At 42.4% G+C, this 24,574-nt stretch overlaps 1 protein-coding gene across 5 annotated transcripts in view; it reads right to left on the bottom strand.

Moving 5' to 3' along the window:
* Positions 1-2,298, bottom strand: part of ATP13A3 (ATPase 13A3) — an 81,538-nt gene extending 79,240 nt beyond the window's left edge. For 3 of the 5 annotated variants that reach the window (XM_060010916.1, XM_060010921.1, XM_060010922.1), the window contains exons 1-2: positions 1,157-1,225; positions 338-381 (exon numbers count right to left, since the gene is read on the bottom strand). The gene's annotated coding sequence lies outside the window, so the exon portion shown is untranslated. Of the gene's footprint in view, positions 1-337; positions 382-1,156; positions 1,226-2,207 lie in introns of those variants that run through there. The other 2 variants (XM_060010918.1, XM_060010917.1) reach the window with 2 other exon arrangements.
* Positions 2,299-24,574: the final 22,276 nt, after the last annotated feature.

Below are 24,574 nucleotides of genomic sequence, written 5' to 3'. Positions count from 1 at the left end.
GCATTTTTAACTAAGTAATCGCCCTTCAAAAGACAATCAAATCAGAACACCTTCACTTTAGCAACAAAGTCTTTAGAAAAGTATTCATTTTGCAATTATCTTAAACGTCCCTGCATTTCTTAGATTTTTGAAAAATTCTAACTTCCTGATTCATAGATCTAAAATAGTCATTACATACATAAACGTTCTACTCATTTCGTTTGGAATCATGTAGGAAACATAGGTTTCTGTTTCTAGGTTTACAACTCCATACCCATTCATTTTGCACTAACGTAACCATTCAATACAGCTCTAAAACACTGATGAAAAAGTAGTTAATTATCTGAGTGATTCATACCTCCTATGTCCAGACACCAAGATCCAAGGATGTTTCTGTCAGATCTGTGGGAAGAGGAAATGATAAACACCTGTCACAAAAGCTTTCCAAACTGGGAAGCTCTGAATTACTACTGTCAATCCCCAGTCAGATTCCCTCCGCTCCCCCTCCTCCCGCCCCCCGCAAAAAAAAAAGAGGTCACATATCCACCAGAACCTAACTTTGCGAATGATGTGGGGAGAAGGAAAGGCTCTAAAGAGAGCGGCCATGGAGGTACTGGAGAAAGGGCCCCGGGTTTTTCTAGAGTCAAAGTGAGAGGCCTTAAGCAAGTCATAAGTCACTTTTCCTCTCTGGGCCTCACTTAGCTTAATGCGGTGACTGGCCAGGAGCTCCACTACTCCGTGGCTAAGGACAAAATGAAGATTCCTCAGTCAGCACCCGCACGAACCCATCAAGCGCCCTGCCAATACCCCTACCTTCGATCTCACCATCTCCCGTACTTTCTGAAAGGGCTGGACCACTATCTCACTCTGAAACCCAACACACTCGCCTTCCCCCCAAGCGGCGTGTCCCAACCAGGCCTTCACACCCACAACGTGGTGCCCTCCTCCGCGCCTCACCTGTCCCAGACAGACATTCCGCAGTCTTAACGCTCCTCTCCCCACCCCACACACACCTTCCCCGAGAAGTGATGCCCAATTCCGGCTCGAGGAGGCCGACCACGAGCTCACCTGGTACCCGCCACCCCCGACAATACCATTCACCTCCTCCAACCTCCCACCGGCTCCACGCCCTGCTCACCCAGCCCTCCGACGCCTCGGGGAAGCTGGGGCCACTCACCCGGCACCGCCGCGCCGTCTCCTCGGCGGCCTCCCGGCCGGAGCAACCGAGGGGCCGCGCAGGGCCGGGGCCCACCGCTGTCGCCGCCGCCGCCGCCGCCGCCGCCGCCTCGCCTCAGCCCAGCCCCATCGCCCTCGGCCGGCGCTGGCGGCCGCGGGTCGCTCGAGCTCGAGGCGCCGCCGCCGCCGCACGCTGCGGCTCGGGGTGAGGGGAGGGAGGAGCCGCGGCGGGGCCCGGGCCGAGGCGGGCGCAGGAGCGTCCGCGCTCTCCTCCTCTGCGCCCGCGGCGGCGGCGTGTAGCCGGAGCAGGGCGAGAACAAGGGCGGGCAGCAGGGGGAGGTAGGCAGGGGAGGGGGGCGTTCTGCACTCCGAAACGGCCTTCCGCCGCCACCGACGTAGCGAACCCCCCCTCCCCTCCGCGGTGGCGCCTGGATCACGCTGCGGGGAGAGCCGGCGGGCTGCGGGGGAGCGCGCGCGGCGAGCTCGGGACTCCCGAGCCGGATGTGAGGTCACGTGATTGCCTCATCCAGCGCCGAAGGCGGAGGGGCGCAGAGGGGAAGTCGGGAGGGGAGGGGCGTTGTGGGCGGGGCGAGGGGCGGCCCCGCCCACCTCCTCCCGTTTGGTCCCGTCCCCCCAGGCAGGAGGAGAAAAAAAAGGGTGAGGGAGGGCACTACGGAGGAGCCGGCTGTTGGGGAGGGGATGTTCCTAATGGAGGACTTCATTTTTTGGGCGGGAGGAGGTGGAATTTGCCATCCTGGCCCTGCAGACCAGATCATAGTCCAAATCCCCATTTTATGAACAGGGAAACTGAGTCGCAGTGAAGGGCCTAGCTTAACTTGCGCCGAGTCAAGGTCACAGAGGTAGCTTGTACTAGAATGGTGGAGAGGAGGTCAGATCCTGGCTCGCAATCCAGGTACCTTTCATTCCTTAACAGCAGACTCCCCCCTCCAAAAACAAACCAAAAACTATAAATTGCATTTAACAACCTGCTAGGCTCGCCCGACCTTGGGCTGAGGACTGGAAGACGTACCCAAGAGAAAGCTCCCACGTACCCACTACACCGCCTCCAGCGGTAAGGAGTTTCTTCCGACAGCGCTGGATGCAAATTAAATACTTCCCTCCGCAGAAGATTTATCTCGGAGAAGGGCCCCGGCCGGATGAACAAATCGCGAGTTTGGTTTTCGCGACGTCCCTTCGGTGACTCGCGCGAGGAGCGCGCCCAGCCATCTGCCTCCTCGGGCTCCCGCCATCTGTCGGCCGTGAGACTACCTTGCCCGCGCCCTTAAGGCCCGGCTATCACTGTTACTGTCATTCACCTTACGGCTAACAGAACTCCCAGCTGCTGGAGCGTAAGAAAGGAGGAGACTCAACGACCTCTGGTGCACAGCACTTGGGCATATTTGCCGAGGGCAGGGAGCGTTCATGCTCCGGTTCATAGCACATGATAACACTAGGCGGGGGGCTGCCACCCTCGGTCCGTGACACGTATTGACACCTCATCTGGGGGCAGCACACATCCCCAAGTCCGCGGCACCGATGTCACCTCACCGGGAGCCAGGAACACGCTGCTCCTGGCCCGTAGGTTGTGTGGAGCTGGACGGTTTCTGCGCACTTCCTGGTACCACGTGGCATGGACTGCGCACTGGACCAGGATGGATCTACAGCTCTACTCCCCGATTCCTGGGCTCAGTCTCACCGTTTGTTTTCCCCCTCAAATGATTAAATGAGATAAGGAGCGTGGAAGCGTTGGGCAAACTCTAAGAAGCTGTCTTGGCGGCGTGGAGCCCTTAAAGCCTCCTTCCTCACCTCTCTGGGCTCCTTGGCTCGTCACTGTTTTCCCTCAGCCTTTAAACAAGCTTAGGTTCTAAAAACAAAACCAGTTCTCACATCAGTAAGTAAAGCCTCTTCCTCCTTGGGTGGCACCTTAAGTGCCACTGTTGCCCGTGAATTTAAGGTTTCTTCTTCATTGTGAAAGAATTCGGAGACGATGTGGTAGGTAAAAATCAGATTTAATTAGAGAGAAACGCACTCCACAGACAGAGTGTGGGCCATCTCGGAAGGCAAGAAGCAAGAGTCCTTGAAATACGGCATGGATTTCGTAAGCGAATGAGTGGGAAGATTATTTCAACTGTTTCGGGGAAGGGGTGGGGATTTCCACTTTTTGACCTTTTATGGTTGGCCTCAAAACTGTCATGGGCCTGTGGGTGTGTCATTTAGCATGGTATTACAATGAGCGTATAATGAGGCGCAAGGTCTACTGGAAGTCGAATCCTCCACCATCCTGGACCTAGTTGCTTCTCAGGAGTTTTTGTCATGTACTATGGCTATGTCATTTTTTTAAAAAGTTGTGCCCTGCCCCTTTCTATCCTGTTTTACCACCAATTGTGAGTCTGCACCTTATATGGAAGACTCCACTGCAAGCCCACAGCTCCTCTCATTCCACTCTTAGGAAATCACCTCCATCCTCACAGTTTCAATTACCAAATCAGTGATCACCAGCCCAGACCTCTTCCACAAAAGTTAGAACCAAATATCCAAATGCCTACCAGGCAGCTCTATCTAGATATCACAGGGGCGCCCCGAACTCAGCTTGTCCAAAACCGAACTCATCCTCTGCCTTCATAGCAGCTCCTCCCTCAGCTGTTGGCACCACCATCCACAGCCATCAGAATTAGAAAGTTGGGAATGAGTGTGAGTCATTCTAGATTCAGCCTCTTGTGTTATCCAATCATCCAGTCATTTCTATTTCACCTCAGTAACCCTCAAATCTCTACCTCCATTCCCACTGGCAAAAGTTCCAGCCATCCTCTCCAGCCTGAACTATTACAGCAGCCTCCTAACAGTCTCCTTCAGACAAATTCATCCTCCACGCAGCCTCCAGAGTGAACTGTCTAAAACACATACCTATCTAAAATCCTGCAGGGGTTCCCCCGTCTTCTGGCTGTTGCTTGTATCTCCAAGGAACCCAGCATGAACTTATCAATGCACTCAGGCTTTTAAAAGACCACGCAGAGCTCCAGACTTCAAAAAGCAGCCAACATCCCCAAAATAAGTCAACACACAACCAAGCAAGGGAAAACTATAGGAAGAACAAGAGCAATTGAAGATTTCATAAGGTTTCCTGTTACAGATGTTTTGGGTATGGAAAGAAGAGAATTTGGACACTGATGAGAGGAGTTGCTGAGTCACTGGGTAAAGCTTGAGCATGTTTATAGGCTGAGGGGAAAGACAAGCCAGAAAAAAGAGAAGCCCAGGATGAAGAGAAAGGGAGTGCAGCAAGCCTTGAGAAGTTCTGGAAGCCTGGCTGGCTCTTGGCCCACGATGATTCCGTGCCCACACTTCTGTTCATACTGAGCCCAGCCCTTCCCTCCTCTGATCCTACTCACTCTTTAAGACCCAACCCCTGATCACAACCCCAAATAGGTAACAGTCCCCTTACTAAGCTCTAACTTCACTTTCCACCCTTGTTCTCAATTGTCTTCCTCTCTCACCGTCACCTTACCTTCTAGTTCACTGAAAAACATGCAGGCCATCAAGAGGGAACACCTGCAAGTCTACACATCAACCCACCTCTGCAACCAGTATCTCTCCCTCACTCCAGTTTTTCCAGAGGAGCAGGCAATGCCTCCTTCCGAGAGCTCTAACCCTTCATAAGTACAGTCCTGGGCCTCCCAAAGGTCACTGCTGTTACCAACCTCAGTGGACACTTCTCAGTCTTTATCTCTCAGACCTCTCAGCAACACTTATCTCCCATTCTTGAAAGGCTTTTCTCTCAGTTTCAATAAGTCTCTTTTGGAATTGCTCCTCCGTCTTTGTCTACGCCATCCCAGACTCTTGTGGATACTTCCACTGTCTCACCTCTAAATGGTGCTGCTCTCCAGGGCTCAATCCAGGGCCTGTTTTTCTGTATATACAAGTCTTATTGCTTGGGTCTTTTTTTTTTTTTTTTTTTCCCCATTTGTCATCTATGGACCTTACAGGAGTTGTGGATGGGCTTCAGGGGGTCTATAAATTCCTTAAACTTGAATGAAAATACTTTAAACGAAGAAGTATAGTGTCTATTAGCTTTTCAAAGACATCTGGAACCTCAAAAAAGGATGAGAGCCCTGATCCACATTCACTCCCCCTGATGACCTCAAATACCATGGCTGTAGCTATTGTCTGCATGTACATTAATAACTCACAACCGTATATATATACCTGCAGCCCAGGTCTCACTTCAGAGTCTCTGGGCCATACGTCCATATCATCTTCACATGATGTCTCACTGGTACCTCATAAATTCACTTATCCAAAACCCAGCTCTTCCCCTTCTTCTCCAAACCAGCTACATTCTCAGACTTTCTCGTCAGCAAAAGACACTGTCACCCACCCAGCTGCTCAAGCCAGAAACCTGGGTGTCATTCTTTCCATTCCAATATCAAATCCACTTCAAATCCTTCCACCTCTCTCTATCTCTACTTCCACTAGGATAATCCAAGCCACCTCTCAAGTTTCTCTCTCACCTGGAATTACTACCTTAGCCCCCAACTGATTTCCCCACTTTCACACTTACCACCCTCCAATCCATTCTTACACAGCAGCCAGAGTGTATTCCTGTGTGTGACTCCGAGCATAGCTTCTGATAAAAGTTTTCAACTGCTTCCCATTTCACTGAGAATAAAATGTGAACTTCTTTGACCTACAAAGTCCAGGGTTAGACGCGGCCTGCCCATCACTCCCCCTTCAGTGGCATTCCTGCACCCTCACCTTCCCCCCACCCTAGATCCTTTCCTACATCACCTCATTCCAACCACAGTAAGCCTTCTTTCGGCTCTTCAAACATGCCACACTCTTTCCTGCCCCAGGGCCTTTGCACAACCTTTTCTTTCTCTCTTTCCCTTGTTTCCTTGCCTGGCTAACTCGTACAAGTTCAGCTCATGCCTTAAATACGTGTACCTCAGTTCTTTAAAAAGGCCTTCCCTGGCTATTTATTCTTTCCTTTATTTTCTGATGACCTCCATTTATTTTCTTTATAACCATTACCACAATTTTAATTACCTGTGAGTTTATGTACGTATTTAACACCTGTCTCTCCCACCTGATTTCAATTCTGTGAAGATGAGGACTGATTACACCTCAAGAATTTTTCTAGAAGGGGCTTAAAAGTAGTGGTCTTTTTGGACGAAGAAATGAGGGTTTGTCTTGCGGCTATGCTTCCATGACACTTTATGTAAAACTGAAAAAGGATCAGTTGTCCATGTTTGTAAATGGGGAAAGGATTTTTGGAATTAAGGGGAAGGGACACAGGAAGCACTTCCCCTGTCTTCCCCAGAAGCCATCTTTTGGTGCAGCTACTGGCAAAGACTGAATCGGTTTGGTTTATCACTATATATCAAGCACTAGATGAAGCCTGGCATATGGTAGACTCTCAAATGTTTGTTGTCAAATGAATGAATGAATGAATGAACTTACATTCCCAAACATCATCTCTGTTAAATGCCTTTCCTGACTCTCAGGCTAAGCATCCCTATTCTGTGCATCTTTTTACTGCATTTGCAACCTTGAACAAGTACCTGTTTAGCGTCTGTGTCTTCCATTAGTCTATGTTGACTTTGTGTTTTTGTTTCTACAGTTCTAAGTACTTTTGTGTGTTATTTGATCATCACAACAATGCCAATACTAAAAGCAGCAGTAGTTACTATTATCTGTATTTTAAAGAGATTTTTATTTGTATTATCTATATTTTTTAATAGATTTTATTATCTGTATTTTTTAAACTGAGGAAGCTTTACATGTATTATCTCATTTAATCTTTGGAATAATCCAGGAAGTGGGTACTATTATCATCTCAATGTTTAAAGATGAAACTGAGGAGAGCTTAAAATTCCCTTTTACAGAATAGGAAAAGATACTAAATAACTCACTCAAAGTCCCAGAGCTAATAAACAACACACAACCAGGATTCAACACAGGCAACTTGGCTCCAGGGTCAAACTCTTCATCAGTACGACCAAATGAAGCCACAGGGATCCAGCCTCTGGGATCCAAATTCTTTGGATTATCTGTTTAAACACCCAGATTCTGACTTTCTCATGAGCAGGGACCCAACTCACCCATCTCTGGATCCTTACCACTTAGTGGAGGACCTGGCTAATGATGGTCCTCAGTAACAAGTATGTCGACTAAATGAATAACAAACTGTCATTGATTTTCACAACCACCATGTCAAACTAACAATGGCATGATTAAGCTTCCCATTTTATAGAGAAGAAAAATGAGATTCACAACTTCATAAGAGGAAGTGATTTGTCTTACTGTCCTTCTGACTGACTCCAGCCCTCTTTTGTATTACTTCCGCTGCTCCCACAGTTTAGAGGACAGTGTTCAGGAAGACTTCACCTTAGAAAAGACTAGAAAAGGGGCTTCCCTGGTGGCGCAGTGGTTAAGAATCTGCCTGCCAATGCAGGGGACACGGGTTCGAGCTCTGGTCTGGGAATATCCCACATGCCGCGGAGCTACTGAGCCTGGGCTCTAGAGCCCGCAAACCGTAACTGCCGAGCCCATGCGCTGCAACTACTGAAGCCTGCGCGCCTAGAGCCTGTGCTCCGCAGCAAGAGAAGCCACCACGATGAGACACCTGCACACCGCAATGAAGAGCAGCCCCCGCTCACCACAACTAGAAGAAAACCCGTGCACAGCAACAAAGACCCAACACAGCCAAAAAAAAAAAAGTAAAAAAAAAAATTTAGAAGACTAAAAACAAAATGCCACAGCACTCACTGCCTTTCCTATAAAAAGTGACCATTAAAAGTACTTTATGATGTTTGCCTAACAAGCTCTCTCTTTCCCTTAGCCCCTCTTAGGTCGTTTTGTCCCTATTTAGCTTGAACCACACAGGCCTCTGTGTGTGTGTGTGTGTGTGTGTGTGTGTGTGTGTGTGTGTGTGCATGCACACGAGGTGTTGGAACAGGAATAAAAAGAGAGCTGTGAATCAGATGTATAGAAATCAGAGTCCAGGGGCCACCACTGACTCGTTTCTGTTGCTAAACAAAACATGTAATCTTTTCTGTCTCTGCCACGAGACAGAAAGCCAGGGATGCGCATTCTTCTCAGTCCATGGTACACTAGGATATGGTGGGTCACGTGCGGCTGAATATTGTTTACAAACTCGCTTAGATCATAGGTCGCCTGCTTGGAGGGGTGCTCACTGCTGGCATGTAGCCACTCATGTGCCAGTGATCCAGGCCTCCTGGAGGAAAAAAGCCCTGATTTGGAGCACCTGCCAGTTTCATGGTGTAAATACTCCCACCACGGCCATTTTCAAGCTACCAACAGTTTACACAGCTCACAGATTCCTGAAAATTTAGCAATCTGCTCTAATGAGCCAACACAAATCAGCTCTAGCACACTACTGCTTATAGGGCCTCCTCCTGTGGACAGGGAGAGGAGAAATACAAGCAGCTCTTTAAATGACGGTTTTAGGGACAAAGCCTGCCCCCTTAGGCTGTTCCCAGGATTCCTCTGTGTTTAGAGGTAATGATTTCACCTCTGATGAGAAAAGAACAATTGTACTGGAGATGGGAAAACTAAGTTCCAGTCTTAGCCTTCTTAGAAGTAACATATTTATTTCTTCAAATTTCAGTTTTAATAGGAAAAATATTACCTACTTCACAGGATGGTTAATTATCTAACAAACACTTGTATAACACTTACTATCTGCTAGGCACTGTTTAAGTACTTTACACATTTACTTATTTAACCTTTATAACAACACTGTGGTGTAAGTACTATTATCAATTTAGAGATGCAAAAAGAGCAAAGCACAGAGAGGTTAATTAAGTTCTTTAAGGTCACACAGCTAGCAAGTAATAGTGCCAGGATTTGAACCTGACTCCAAAGTCTGTACTTTTACCCTTTAGGGCCCCAAGTCAAAGCCAGCTGCCTGATCTTAAAAATAGAGTTTTATTGGAATACAGCCATACTCATTCATTTACATATTGTCTATGGCTGCTTTTGTGTTACAACAGCAGAGTTGAGTAGTCGTGACAGAGACCATATGACCCACAAAGCCCCAGATGTTTATAATATCTGGCCCTTTACAGAAGAAGTTGGCTGATCCCTGCTCTATGGTATCCTGCCTCTTTATTCGGGGAGAGGCAATGGTTATTATTGAGCCTAGTAGTTCCCAGGGTCAAGCTGGTTCTGAAATTGTGTTCTTGGCCAATAAGACAAGTGAAAAGTAATGTCAAGATTGTAACTGTACCCTGACATTTGTACTATAACAATTTTCTCAGTGAAACAGCATTAAGGTATAAACTTCAGTAACAAATGATCCATGAAAACAAGTATTAGTAGAAACATATACCTGATGTCATGGGATCCCAACATCTCAGGGTTGGAATTAATTCAGAGATTGTTCATCGCAACCTTGACTCTCCACTTGGGGCTATTGTGTTGGGTTTCAGCAGTTAATGCCGTAAATCCTTCCTGATCATCCTTTGAGTCCTGAAAGATGATTTCCCTATACTGTATATAGTCATAGGCTTTTTGTACAACAGAGCAAAGGCACCTCCTTCATGGGGCTTAGGCACCAGGCTCACATCTCCACACCTGTCAGTCTGTCTCCGAGGCAGCTCCTCCACGTGGCTGTTCCAGATGCCAAGCAGAGAAACACCTGTAGGCCTGTCATTCACTGGCCTCTTAGATAATCTTTAAAAACCTCCCCTGACCTTTGCAGCTACTTCCTGTGAGCCTCTCAGGGACTGCTAGTCACTTGTGACCTATTTTCAGTGCTGGCAGTTCTGGCTTCTAGAGCAAACAAGGAACAAGCCCAGCTATAGGTGATTGTTTCCTTTAGGCTCCCGGCAACAAAAAAGAATTGCTCGGTAATGGTGAAAGGATTGCAGGCCAGTAGGTGGGTATGATTGTCTCATTCAAGTCGACAGATGTTCATCCCACTATAAACTATGGGTCCATATCTCAAGATCTCCAGAAGGTTGTTTGTTATCGTCTGTTTGCTGAAGGCTGTTGCTTCTTTACAGTAATAAAGAAAAAGAACCCATTTGTTCTTCTTGTTTTGTTTTTGTCAAAGGAAAAAATGTCTCACCAAAATTGGCAAATTAAGGCAATACTGATTGAGCTACTGTATGGAAGTCCCATTACCAAAGAATTTCTTTCAGAAACGTTTCAAAAGTAAGTTGATCCAAAATACACCTCCACCATGAGGTTACCTGTAATCTAATCCAGTCTAGAAAGCAGAGTCCAAACAGCTCAAGGTTCTGCAAATTGCACAACAGCTGCAGGCACAAAATGAAATAGAACCAGGTGTTCAAGTGGAGAACAACAGAAACGTCTCACTATTTGCACATTGTTCTTTGTCACTGGACTCTTCAAATACACTTAAATAGTTCATATTGCTCACAAAGAAAGCCAAAGTGAAACCTCTTGGGGCTTTACTAAAAATTCCTTTTATAATTTTTTTAAGCTTATGTGATTTTTTTAGGGTACATCTAAATACACTTATGAACTTAGTTTCATTTTTAAAATATAATTTTATTTGTTAAAGAAGTCTCAGGACCCTAAAGATCTCAAATATCCCTTCAAGAGGTACCTCATAGCTCCTCTGAAATACCTGATTTTATCTCTTCATTAGAAATTATGTGTTCCTACAATTAAAATTCATGCTCAGTGCCACGCTCCTTCATACCAATTCAAATATTCATGGACTAATTACAAGGTCCAAGAGAGAAGGTATAGTTCACCTTTTTATCCTCCACATGTGGATGCTGTAGCAGGTGGTCAATATTGTTACGGTTGCTATGTAACCTCCACGAAGACAGGCATTTTCTCTATTTTATTCATTCCTATAGTCCCAGCAACTAGAACAATAAACATTAGGTAGTAACCACTCAATAAATTTTGAATAAATTAGTCTACAGCCTTAATAAATGTAGTATAAGGAGGTTTAGAATTTTTAACTTTTTTCCATTAAATTTGGTCCTCCTTGTAAGAGTCAGTGATCAATCAGAGAAGCAGGATCAGCAGGATATATCTATTAAGAGGTTTAGTTCAAAGAACTGGCCTACATGATTGTGGAGGCTGACTAGGCAAGGCTGAAATCCATAGGGCAGACCATCAGGAAAGGTCGGCTGGAACACTCAGGTGGGTTTCTTCTTCTCCAGGAAAGAGTCAGCCCTGCTCTTAAGACCTGTCAGCTGATTGAACCAATTGATTGTCTAGGATAATCTCCCTTATTTAAAGTCAACTGATTAAGGACTTTAATCATATCTACAAAATACCTTCACAGCAACAGCTAGATCAGTGTTTGACTGAATAACTGGTCTAGCCAAGTTGACACATAGAAAAGACCATCACATCCCTCAGATACCTATCTTGGAACTTTGGAAGTGGCTCCTTCCATATCTATATTTATTTCCTTTTCTTATTTCATATAAGAAGGAACAACAAAAAAGTATTCCTTTATGTATCAAGTTTTTTAAGAAATGTTCACATCCTCTGCCCAAGATATCTCAATCATAGAAACCTAATAACATTACCTAGGTGCCAAGAAAGGATTAACATCCTAAAGGGATGTTAATCTCTAAAGAAACCTAAACTTGAGTAAATTGTTCAATGTCAAATAGCTGGGTAAATTAAAGGACCAGCATGCCCCTCCAAAGCCATTTCTCCTCTATTAATGTATATAAGTATTTGAAACAGAGAAAATGCTTACACAGAAATGGTCACTCAGATATCATTTATAATGGGGGAAAAGGGAGGAAGAAAAAACTTAAAGCCCAAAGATGGTCAGCAAAATGAGAATGTAGTTTATAACACATTATGCAAACATTTAATAGTATATTTACCAAGGAGAAAATAATAAAGATTAGAGTGACAATAAATTGAAAAGAGAATAAGAAAGCATTACAGAAAACTGATGTCCCAAAACTTGATTCTTGGAAAATTTTGACAACGTTGACAAATCTTTATCCAGATAATCAAGAATAAAAGAGGGAAGACTCAAATTACCAAAGTCAAGAATAAAAGAGAGGACACCATTACCTACATTACAGAAATTAAAAGATTTATAAAGGAATACTATGAATAATTGTATGCCAACACATTAGATACCTAGACAAAATGGATACATTTCCAGAAAGATGCAAAGTATCAAAACTGACTCAAGCAGAAATAGAAATCTATATAGACCTATAACAAGTAAAGAAATTGAGTTAGTAATTTTTAAAAGTTCCCTCAAAGAAAAGCCTAGGACCAGATAGATGACTTCACCAATGAACTCTACAAACATTTAAAGAAGAGCACCAATTCTTCACAAATTCTTCCAAAAAATAAAATAGGAGGGAATATTTCCCAACTCAGTCTATGAGGCCAGTATGAACCTGATAATCAAAACTAGACAAAGACAATGCAAAAAAACTACAAACCAATATCCCTTATAACTATAGACACAAGTATCCTTAACAAACTAGAAAACCAAGTCCAGTAACATGTAAAAAGTGTTTTATACCATAACCAAGTGGGATTTATCCCAGGAATGTAAAGGTTGATCTCACATACGAAAATCAATAAATGCAATACACTATGTTAAAAGAATAAAGAACAAAAACCACATGATCGTCTCAATAGATGCAGAAGTATTTGACAAAATTCAATATCTTTTCAGGATAAAAAACATTCATGCCAAAGTTCATAGCAGCATTATTCATAATAACCAAAAAGTGAATAAGTGTATCCATATCATGGAATATTGATTGGCAATACAAAGAATGAAATATCAACACATGTGGCAACATGGATGAACCTTGAAAACATTATGCTAAGTAAAAGAAGGCCGTCACAAAAGGCCACATCTTGTATGATTCCATTTATATGAAATGTCCAGAATAAGCAAATCCACAGAGACAGAAAGTAGACTAGTGTTTGCCAGGGATGGGGGAAGGAGGTTCGGGGGGATGAAGAGGGAGTAACTGCTAATGAGTACAGTGTTTCCTTTTGGGCTAATGAAAATATTCTGAAATTAGACAGCGGTGATGGTTGTACAACTCAGTGAAAATGCCATAAGACACTGACTTCTATGCTTTAAAAGGGTGATTTTTATGGTACGTGAATAATATCTCAATAAAGTTATTTTTTTAAATAGTATATTTACAAAGTGTTTTTAAAAACATAATAAGGGCTCCAGGCCATGGTTCAGTTGTGCCTTTACTTAAACCTTATATTCCTCCAGGTACCATAATCCAATTCTTTAATCAAATTAGACCATCAGAAGCCTCCAAATGGAATCATATTAATCCAGTGCCTCACAGAATCGCCCTAAAGGCATTTCACCTGAATATTTTCCCTATAGCTTTTATATAAGTCGCTATAATAAATAGCCATATGGAACTTACTTCTGCATTTTTTGCATGAATACTGAGACTATTGCCCATCCCATCATCAGGTCACTCACTGCTCCCTGTATTATAAAACACTTTTTGAAAATGATATTTTATAATTTATTAAGGAAAATCAATGTCCTTTAGGAGTTACCCTTTTTAATAATCAAAATTATACAACTGATTGTGATTTCTTTTTAGTCTTGGAGGAAGCTCAGTTGAACTGTAGCAATTATGTTTACTGAAATGATTAACATATTTGCATCTTCATTTTTTTCTTTCTGTTTTTCTTCTTCTGTTCATAATTCGCTATTTCATGGCATGGAATTTCAAATTCCCAATACTTATTTGAAGGATTGGTCTAGGATTTTGGACTAAGGTTCAATATTTAATTGTGCCTTATATGAAATCAAGGTTTCTCTATATTGGCACTATTGACATTTTGAGCAGGATAATTCTTTGGCTGGGGGGTGAGGGGGACAGTCCTGTTTATTGTAGGATATTCAGCAGCATCTTGGCCTCCACCCACTAAACACCAGTAACTGCTCCCCAGTTAAACAACCAAAAGTGTATTCAGACATTGCCAAATATCCCCTGGAGGGCAACATTTCCCCTGATTAAGAACCACTGTCTTAAATCATCTTGAAAAACTGACCCCCACCACACTTTCTAGTCACTCTTGAGAAATATCAAAAATTCATTACTCTAGATGGATAGGTGGGTAGGTAGGTAGGTAGGTAGGTAGATAGATGATGATAGACAGATAGAGATAGATAGATAGATAGATAGATAGATAGATAGATAGATAGATAGATAGATATAGATAGATAGATAATAGATAGATGATAGATTGATTGATTCATACTTTGCTCACTTACTTGAGATGAATCAAGGATGTCTGTGAACTGGAGGTCAGTCCCTGAAGCAGAGCTTCTTCCACATAGATCTTCTTATTTCACTAAAAAAAGACTTTTCTGATCTTTCATTTGAAACCAACAATCCATTAAAAAGAAACTTATTCTAAATTTTAGATGAGAAAACTGAGAAAGGGATATGATCAACTTCAGGGCTAAACTCCAAATTCAGTGCTCTTCCTCTTACTGCCAGGGAAATCTTCCTCTCTCTCTCCCTCTCTGTCCGTATATAACCATGCATCCCTCCCTAGGTGGGTAAAGGATAGGAATGAGTCCTATAAGGCTAAAGATGATCTTTTAAAGTACCAGCAACTTAAAATGGTGTTTAATATTTATCATTTTTGGCTGCATTGGGTCTTAATTGTGGCTCAGGGGCTTAGTTGACCCGCAGCATGTGGGCTCTTAGTTCTCCCACCAGGGACCGAACCCACATCCCCTTCATTGGAAGGCGGACTCTTTACCACTAGACTATGAGGGAAGTCCCCCAAATGGTGTTTAATCCAGTCAATACCCAGAAAATGGATCACCACTTCCCAGATTACACTGTAATTTCATCTAATTAAAACTCACAAATTTCCATTAGATCTAACTTCCAGTTTACAGGGAATGCAGGGGATAGAGGAGTGAGTTAGACACTAGTAGTACTTTAATCTAATTAAAACTCACAAATTTCCATTAGATTTAACTTCCAGTTTACAGGGAATGCAGGGGATAGAGGAATGAGTTAGACACTAGTAGGAAACAATCAATCAAATCCAAAAGTGGGAGCGTTCTGTAAGACAACTGGTCTGAACTCTTCCAAAATGTCAATGTCTTGAAAATAAACAATCAGAAAACAAAACCATGGATAGACTATTTTAGAATAAAACAGACCAGCACATCATAACAATCAAATGCAATGTATGAACCTTGGTTGGAATCCTGGTAGTATGTAAAAGGATTCTTAGAAAGAAGGGAATTTTGAATTTAGATTTCATCAGTTTTAGTTTTCTGAGATGTGATATAATAGGAGATTATTTTTGAGGATAAAGTGCCATGATGTCTGCATCTTTCAAATGGGTTGATAACAACAAAACAACAAAGATAAATATATATACAGATAGATAGATAAAATAAATATAGTAAAATATTAACATTTTTAAAAGTTTAGAAGGTGGAGTCAAGATGGCAGTGTGGGAAGACACAACGTTCATGTCTCCCCACAACTAGGGCACATGCCAGATGCTGGTGGGGACACTTGATGCCCAAGAAGATGGAAGGAACCCCCAAGCAAACTGCCTACAAACCCCAGCATTGGAAGCCTCAGGCCAAACAACCAGTAAGACAGGAACACAATACCACTCACCAAAAAATAAATAATAATAATGAGACAGCAAAAAAATATGTCACAGAAGAAGGAGCAAGGTAAAATCCTACAAGACCAAACAAATGAAGAGGGAATAGGCAAGCTACCTGAAAAAGAATTCAGAGTAATGATAGTAAAGATGACCCAGAATCTCAGAAATAGAATGGAGGCATGGATAGAGAAAATACAAGAAATGTTTAAAAAAGATCTAGAAGAACTAAAGAACAAACAAACAGAGATGAACAACACAATAACTGAAATGAAAAATACACTAGAAGGAATCAATAACATAATAACTGAGGCAGAAGGACGAATAAGTGAGCTGGAAGACAGAATGGTGGAAATAAACTGCTGAGGAGCAGAACAAAGAAAAGGAATGAAAAGAATTGAAGACAATCTTGGAGACCTCTGGAACTACACTAAATGTACCAACATTTGAATTATAGGGGTCCCAGAAGGAGAAGAGAAAAAGAAAGGGGCTGAGACAATATTTGAAGAGATTATAGTGGAAAACTTCCCTAACAAGGGAAAGGAAATAGTCAATCAAGTCCAGGAAGCACAGAGAGTCCCAAACAGGATAAATCCAAGGAGAAACACACCAGGACACATATTAATCAAACTAACAAAAATTAAAGTCAAAGAAAAAATATTAAAAGCAGCAAGCGAAAAACAAAAAATAAAATACAAAGGAACCCCATGAGGTTATCAGCTGATTTTTCAGCAGAAACTCTGCAGGCCAGAAGAGAGTAGCAGGATATACTTAAAGTGATGAAAGGGAAAAACCTAAAACCAAGATTACTCTACCCAGCAAGGATCTCATTCAGATTCAATGGAGAAATCAAAAGCTTTTCAGACAAGCAAAAGTTAAGAGAATTCAGCACCACCAAACCAGCTTTACAACAAATGCTAAAGAAACTTCTCCAGGCGGGAAACACAAGAGAAGAAAAAGACTCACGAAAACAAGCCCAGGGGCTTCCCTGGTGGCGCAGTGGTTGAGAGTCCGCCTGCCGATGCAGGGGACACGGGTTCGTGCCCTGGTCCGGGAAGATCTCACATGCCGCGGAGCGGCTGGGCCCCGTGAGCCATGGCTGCTGAGCCTGCGCGTCCAGAGCCTGTGCTCCGCAACAGAAGAGGCCACAGCATTGAAAGGTCCATGTACTGCAAAAAAAGGAAAAAAAAAAAACAAGCCCAAAACAATTAAGAAAATGTTAATAGGAACATACATATCGATAATATGTATAGATAAATGCCCCAACCAAAAGACACAGACTGGCTGAATGGATACAAAAACAGGACCCATATATATGCTGTCTACAAGAGACCCACTTCAGACTAGGGACACATACAGACTGAAATTGAAGAGGTAGAAAAAGATATTCCATGCAAATGGAAATCAAAAGAAAGCTGGAGGGCTTCCCTGGTGGTGCAGTGGTTGAGAGTCCGCCTGCCAATGCAGGGGATACGAGTTCGTGCCCCAGTCCGGGAGGATCCCACATGCCGTGGAGCGGCTGGGCCCGTGAGCCATGGCCACTGAGCCTGTGCATCTGGAGCCTGCGCTCCACAACGGGAGAGGCCACAGCAGTGAGAGGCCCGCGTACCGCAAAAAAAAAAAAAAAAAAAAAAAAGAAAGCTGGAGTAGCAATACTCATATCAGATAAAATAAACTTTAAAATAAATACTGTTACAAGAGCTAAGGAAGGACACAACATAATGATCAAGGGATCAATCCAAGAAGAAGATATAACAATTATAAATGTTTATGCACCCAACATAGGAGCACCTTAATACATAAGGCAAATGCTAACAAACATGAAAGGGGAAATTGACAGTAACACAATAATAGTAGGAGACTTTAACACCCCACTTACACCAATGGACAGATCATCCAAACAGAAAATAAATAAGGAAACACAAGCTTTAAATGACACAATAGACCAGATAGATTTAATTGGTATTTATAGAACATTCCACCCAAAAGTGGCAGAATACACTTTCTTCTCAACTGCACACAGAACATTCTCCAGGATAGATCACATCATGGGTCACAAATCAAGCCTCAGAAAATTTAACAACATTGAAATCATATCAAGCATCTTTTCTGACCACAATGCTATGAGATTGGAAATCAATTACAGGAAAAAAAAATCTGTAAAAAACACAAGTACACGGAGGCTAAATAGTGCGCTACTAAATAACCAAGAGGTCACTGAAGAAATCAAAGAAGAAATCAAAACATACATAGAAACAAATGACAATGAAAACATGACCCAAAACCTATGGGACACAGTAAAAGCAGTTCTAAGAGGGAAGTTTACAGCAATTCAATCTCACCTCAAGAAACAAGAAAAATCTCAAATAAACAATCTAACCCTACGCCTAAAGCAACTAGAGAAAGAAGAACAAAGAAAACCCAAAGTCAGTAGAAGGAAAGAAATCATAAAGATCAAGCAGAAATGAATGAAATAGAAATGAAGAAAACAGTAGCAAAGATCAATAAAACTAAAAGCTGGTTCTTTGAGAAGAGAAACAAAATTGATAAACCCTTAGCCAGACTCATCAAGAAAAAAAGGGAGAAGACTCAAATCAACAGAATTAGAAATGAAAAAGGAGAAGTAACAACTGACATGCAGAAATACAAAGGATCATGAGAGATTACTACAGGAAACTATATGCCAATAAAATGGACAACCTGGAAGAAACGGACAAATTCTTAGAAAAGCACGACCTTCCGAGACTGAATCAGGAAGAAGTAGAAAACATAAACAGACCAATCACAAGCACTGAAATAGAACTGTGATTAAAAATCTTCCAACATGGGCTTCCCTGGTGGCTCAGTGGTTAAGAATCTGCCTGCCAATGCAGGGGACATGGGTTCAAGCCCTGATTGGGGAAGATCCCACATGCCACAGGGCAACTAGGCTCATGTGCCACAACTAGGACTTAATTTCAGCTTAAAGGGAACCACAAAGAAGGAAATAAGTAGGAAAGGTGAAGGAGGGAGGTTATACTGGATGTTTTTGTTATTTGAAAGGTGAGATTTGATGAAATATATGAACGGACATATGACCAGAAGCCCTGTCCTGGTTTGCACAATGTCAGTTAGCACTGCTCTGTACGTGGAACAGATTAGCAACATCTTTTCCTGCCTGAGGGTTTACATGTTGCAATTCTCTTGTAATAAGTTCCTAAATATTTAATGCTTGAATGACTTCCTAATAGGGTGTTGATTTACTACAACACAGGCATAATTAAGAAGCATCAATTCAGGTCTGACGGGATTAAGTTTAAAGCCCCAAAGTTTAGCTTTCAGAGCCAAGCAAATAAGAAAGCAGCATGGGCACGACAGAGAGAAACATTTACACACATGCTAACACTGGCAGCTGTGTTTTTCTAAGATCCCACCTTTGCTTCGGGCCCACTGAGTTTTCTCCTGTTTTGAGTGTGTGAGTGAAGCTAAGATGAACCCAGAGTGCTGAGCTCACAGTGGGGCTCTACGGTAAGTGCCACAAATAGTCACTCTGCTGTTTTTAAGCTTCAGAAGGAAACCTTGACCTAGTATTTATGAGAGAGGTCCACTCCCATCTACAAGTGTGGATGTAGATATTCATTATTAAATTTCACCAGAAACTGAGGCTAAACTTCAGAGAGCAAAAAGTGTTAGCTGTGGCAACTAGACACTCCATGTGTTTTGCTAGTAACTTTTCATTGTAAACACTCCTGTGTTATCTTACCATGACGTCAAGTTTTAGATGAACAAAGTGACTGACTGGTAAGGGATTTTGAAGAAATCTGACAAAATATAGTCAGGTTTTCTTTCTCCACCCTCAGCATGTCGCACATCTGGGCCTTTCAGAAAGTTTTCCCAAATCACAAAACCCTTCTCTGCTCTGTGGACCCATTTTATCCCTTTTTTGGATGCAAGGTTACTTGAATCATTACTGACCTCCATTCATAGTGAAAACTGTCATCTCTGCTCACATATTTCTGGATTGCCAGACATAAGAAAAAGAAGTTTAATGAGAGTTTCCTTAAAAACAACAAGAAAAAACTTTCATTTTTGTGGTTGTTACTGCCATCATGCATTGAAGAATTATTTAGTGAATGACTAAATGTTTAGTGTTTAATACGATATGCCAAGCACCAGAGAAACCTCAGTACAAAAACGCTGCTCCGGTTGCAAGGAGTATATAATCTTGACTAGTAAAACGGTGGAATAAGAAACCAGAAAACTGAAATACAGGAGAGTTGCAACAAAGGAGGTAAGTACAGATTGACTTTCAATAGGAAATACCAGGAGTGCAAATTTCCAAAATAGGAAGCAAGAACTAAGGCAAATATCCATAACGCCACTACCCGGGTGAGGCACTAGGAATATTTTGCATAATTCCTTTGAGTTGCCTTTGATTCATTTTAATATAGTTGTGCCCATCCTGAAGGTAGAATCTCTTATCCTACCTTTTTTTCACTTAATATAAGAACATAAGCATTTCTCCCACATTATTAAAAATTGGTTGTAAGCATTGTTTTAGTCGTATGAATATAATTTGCGTATCCTGTTCCTCATTGTTCCTCATTTACATTGCATATTGTTTTCATTCAGAGGAATTAATTCATTCTGCATTTATTGAACCCTTGGCATTCAGGAGTCAAGCACTGGGCTTGGTTTGAAGATATAAAAGTGAGTAAGTCTAGATTTCCAGGAACTCAAAATGTGGAAGAAAAATGACTGGGAAGCAGACATATACAATTAAAGTAAGATGACAAGAGGAGGCACGAGGAGTGCCATTAACCCAAAGGGGAAAGGATCTACAAGTACCACAGACTGGGTGGCTTAAACAACAGAAACGTATTTTCTCACAGTTCTGGAGGCTAAGAATCCAAGATGAAGGTGTCAGTAGCTTTGGTTCCTTCTGTGGCCTCTCCTTACCCTGCATTTGGTGGCCTTCTCACTGTGTCCTCATGTGACCTTTCCTCTGTGTGTGTGCACCCCTGGTGTCCGTACGTCCAAATTTCCTCTTCTTATAAGGACACCGGTCAGATTGAGTCATCATACCCATACAGTCTCGTTTTAACTGAATCACCTCTTTAAAGGCCCTATCTCCAAACACAGTCACAGTCTGAGGCTTTGAGTAGGGTCAGGGCCTTAACACAGGAATTTTAAAGAGACACAATTTAGCCCCAAAAATTTAGCAACAAGAAAATGCTGGAAGGAGGTGACCCTTAGCTCATTCTAGAAGCGTGATAAAGAATAAAAAGTGAAAGGAGATAGAAATATTTTATATATATAAAGTAGGGATGTGAAAAAAAATGCAGCAAGTTCAGAGGAACTACAAGTATTTCAGTATGACTGGTGCAAGGAGCAGAGAGAGAAATAAGGAGAACAGAGGCGATTATAAATAATTCTGGAGTGTATAAAGCTTTGTCCATATTTCACTGAGACTATTTAACAGTGATTATTTCACTGAGATTGACTCCAGTAGAATGACTTAGCCAAAGGATGGGTTCTCGCCACACCATGCCCTACTTTCCCCATGGTTTCTCTGTTGATACTTAGCCAATAATTGAAGTCTCCTGCAGGTGCTGCTTAAAAACAGAGTGCCCCCCCACCCACCCCCCTGCCAGGCCTCTCCCTAGAGATCAGGCACTTGTCTCAGGGTGGTCACCAGCAGTCTTCAGCAGCCTGCCATCTCTCCAGGGGGCCATGGATATACTTCTAGTCACTTCTGCGTCCTCTTCTCTTTTAGGTTTCACTATGGTCTCTCCAAACTTGCATGGAAGATGCAGCCTCCTAGGTCTCCAGTTCACCCTCAGAAGCATTGGGCATTCTATTGGGCACAAACAAGGAATTAAACACCATGGGTTCCATTTCTTAGTGCTATCTCTCTTGAGCTAGATTATCAATTACTTGCATGTCTCATCTCCTTAAATCCTCACAGCCTGGCACTATATTTAAAATAGGGAATGATCATCGGTAAGACTTTTTGTTTCCCAGAACCTCAGTTTCTCTATCTGTAAAATGTGGGGCATAAGGTTTTTGAAATCTATGAATCTGCTAAGCACACGAACATTTTTGCACAGTGCTTTAAAGTGTTTAAAATACTTTTGCCAAGTAGGATTTTATTTAATACAAAAATGCCCAATAAACATTTGCTGACATGAGTAACAGTGATGACTCTGTGTGAACTGAAAAGAGCCTACTTAATGTCAAAGTTCCCTCTAATCATTAACTCTGAGAGCCAATTAAGGTTTTGTAAATGACTCCCAATCACTATATGTAAGAATTAATTTTAATTCCTAAATATTGTCCAATCTGAGGAAAATGGTCTAAGCACAGTTGCCAACTTTAAAAAAGGAGAAGACACCTCCTCTGTGTAGTACTATGCCACTACGTTGAGGAAGTAGTACTTTATTTGAAAAAACATTTTTCTCCCGGTGTTTGTTTCTGTCTAAGTTGATTGGCATGCGTTCAACATGTTCATTATTCAGCCTAGGTTTTGTCATTCTATTTTACTTTATGTGAAACTCCGTTTCAAACTGCAGCTCTTCTCAGAAAAGCGCCTGCCCATTCTCCCACAACCCTTCTGAATGGAAGGCCTGCTGCACGCACCAGCCTAGGGCCGGTTCCGGGTGCACCTGGGCAGGTAACGCTCCTCCCCCTCAGGTGTGCCATGTGGGTAAACACAAGCTCTCCTGGGCTGCTGCCACCGCTAAGGGTTCCATTTTCACTGTCGCTGTGTTTCTGATGTCAGTGCTAAGGAAAGTGAACTTTTAAAAACAACCTCTCCTTTCTTCTCTAATCTGGTAGGAAAACAAAGCCTGAGTCAGGAACCAGTCAAGTGGAAGACGGTGCATCTAAATCAAACACTGACCTTGACTTTCTCCAACACTGCTCCCCAGAATCTCTTGAGAGGTGCAGGGATCTCTGGGACAGGCTGTTTTGGAGAGCCTGTCCCAGAGATCCCTGGGATCTCAAGAGAGGGGGCCTTTGCAGGACCTGAGGTGCAATATTTAAGGGGGAATGAAGAAAAATAAGGGAGCACCACCTCACACCTGTCAGAATGGATGGCTATTATCAGAAAGACAGCAAATATGTGGAGAGAAGGGAACCCTCATACACTGCTGCTGAGATTGTAAACTGGTGCAGCCACTATGGAAAATGGTTTGAAGGTTTTTCAAAAAAATTAGAAATAGAACTACCATATGATCCAACAATTCCACTTCTGGGTATTTTTCCAAAGAAACCAAAAACACTAATTTGAAAAGACATATGCACCCCTATATTCACTGCAGCATTATTTACAATTGCCAAGATATGGAAGCGACCTAAGTGCCCACTGATAGATGAATGGATAAAGAAGAGGTGATATATATATATGGAATATTACTCAGCCGTAAAAAGAATGAAACCTTGCCATTTGCAGTGACATAGATGGATGTAGAGGTATTATGCTCAGTAAAGTAACTAGACAGAGAAAGACAAATACTGTTTGATTTCACTTATATGTGGAATTTAAAAAACAAAACAAAACAGAAGCAGACTCATAGATACAGAGAACAAAAATGTGGTTGCCAGAGGGGAGAAGTAAAATAAGTGATGGGGATTAAGAGGTACAAACTTCCAGTAACAAAATAAGTGAGTCACGGGGATGAAATGTACAGCATAGAGAATATAGTCAATAATATTGTCTCAACTTCGTATGGTGACAGTTGATAACTAGACTTATCGTGGTGATCGTTTCGTAATATATAGAAATATCAAATCGTTATGTCATACAGCTGAAACTAATATAGTGTTACATGTCAATTATAATTCAATTTGAAAAAAAAGAAGAAGGGGGGAGTCCCCTTCTTCTGTTATTGCCTTCCTCTTATCAACTACCCTTGAACTTCGAAAAGCCTGAGCCAGGCCATCGGCATCAGTCTCCCTTTAGGGCACTCCCAGGTGAGATAGGAAAATACCTGAGCTGGGAGAGAAGTTTGAGATCTCAAGTGTAAAAGCTTCATTTTGCTGATGGGAAAACCCAGAGGAGGAAGGAGGCTTTTGCCAAGCTGGTGGCAGAGCTAGCGATAGAACCCAGAGTCCTCTTGACGTGCCCCCCATGCCTTCCCTAAGTGTGGTCTTGGCCCCCAAGAACTACCTCCTCTCCTAGTGTTCCTGTTGCTATTAGAAACCCTTTTCCTCCCAGTTAATGACACCAGGAATCATTATTGACTATTCTTCTTTATCCCACATTTCTAGTTAATGAAACTTATTGAATCTTACTTTAAAATATCTTACTCTTTATTCCAGTTGCCATCACCCTAGGCAGTGCTGCTTCAGTCCTTGCCTCCTGCTGGCCCCCTGCCTCTGACTTCTCTCCAGTGCATCTAGCAAATAGCTAACATATTGATAGTAGCTAACAGTTGTCATACAGGTATGTGCATCACTGTTTCTAAGTGCTCTACATTTATTATCTCATTTACTCCTCATAAGACCCTAAAAGCGGGATGCTTTTGTTACCCCCATTTTATAGATGAGGAAACTGAGGCACAGAGCAGTTAAATAATACATCTAAGATGGCACAGCTAGCAAGTGGCAGAACTGGGATTTTAGAAAAACAGGTAGTTTGGTGCCAAAGTCCCAACTCCTAAGTATTGCACCATACTGCTTTTTTCCTGAAGCACCCATTTTACTGCTTCAGCAACTCTCCTCTGCCACTGTGGGAGTTCAAAGTCCTAGTTTGGCATTCAAATCACTGCATGGTTTGGCTTTCACTAGACTTCAGGTAAGTTAATTAACTTCT

This window comes from Delphinus delphis, chromosome 4, assembly GCF_949987515.2.
Source record: "Delphinus delphis chromosome 4, mDelDel1.2, whole genome shotgun sequence".
Taxonomy (NCBI): domain Eukaryota; kingdom Metazoa; phylum Chordata; class Mammalia; order Artiodactyla; family Delphinidae; genus Delphinus; species Delphinus delphis.
Note: the sequence above shows the minus strand (reverse complement) of the source record. Positions and strands in the feature narration are given on the sequence as shown.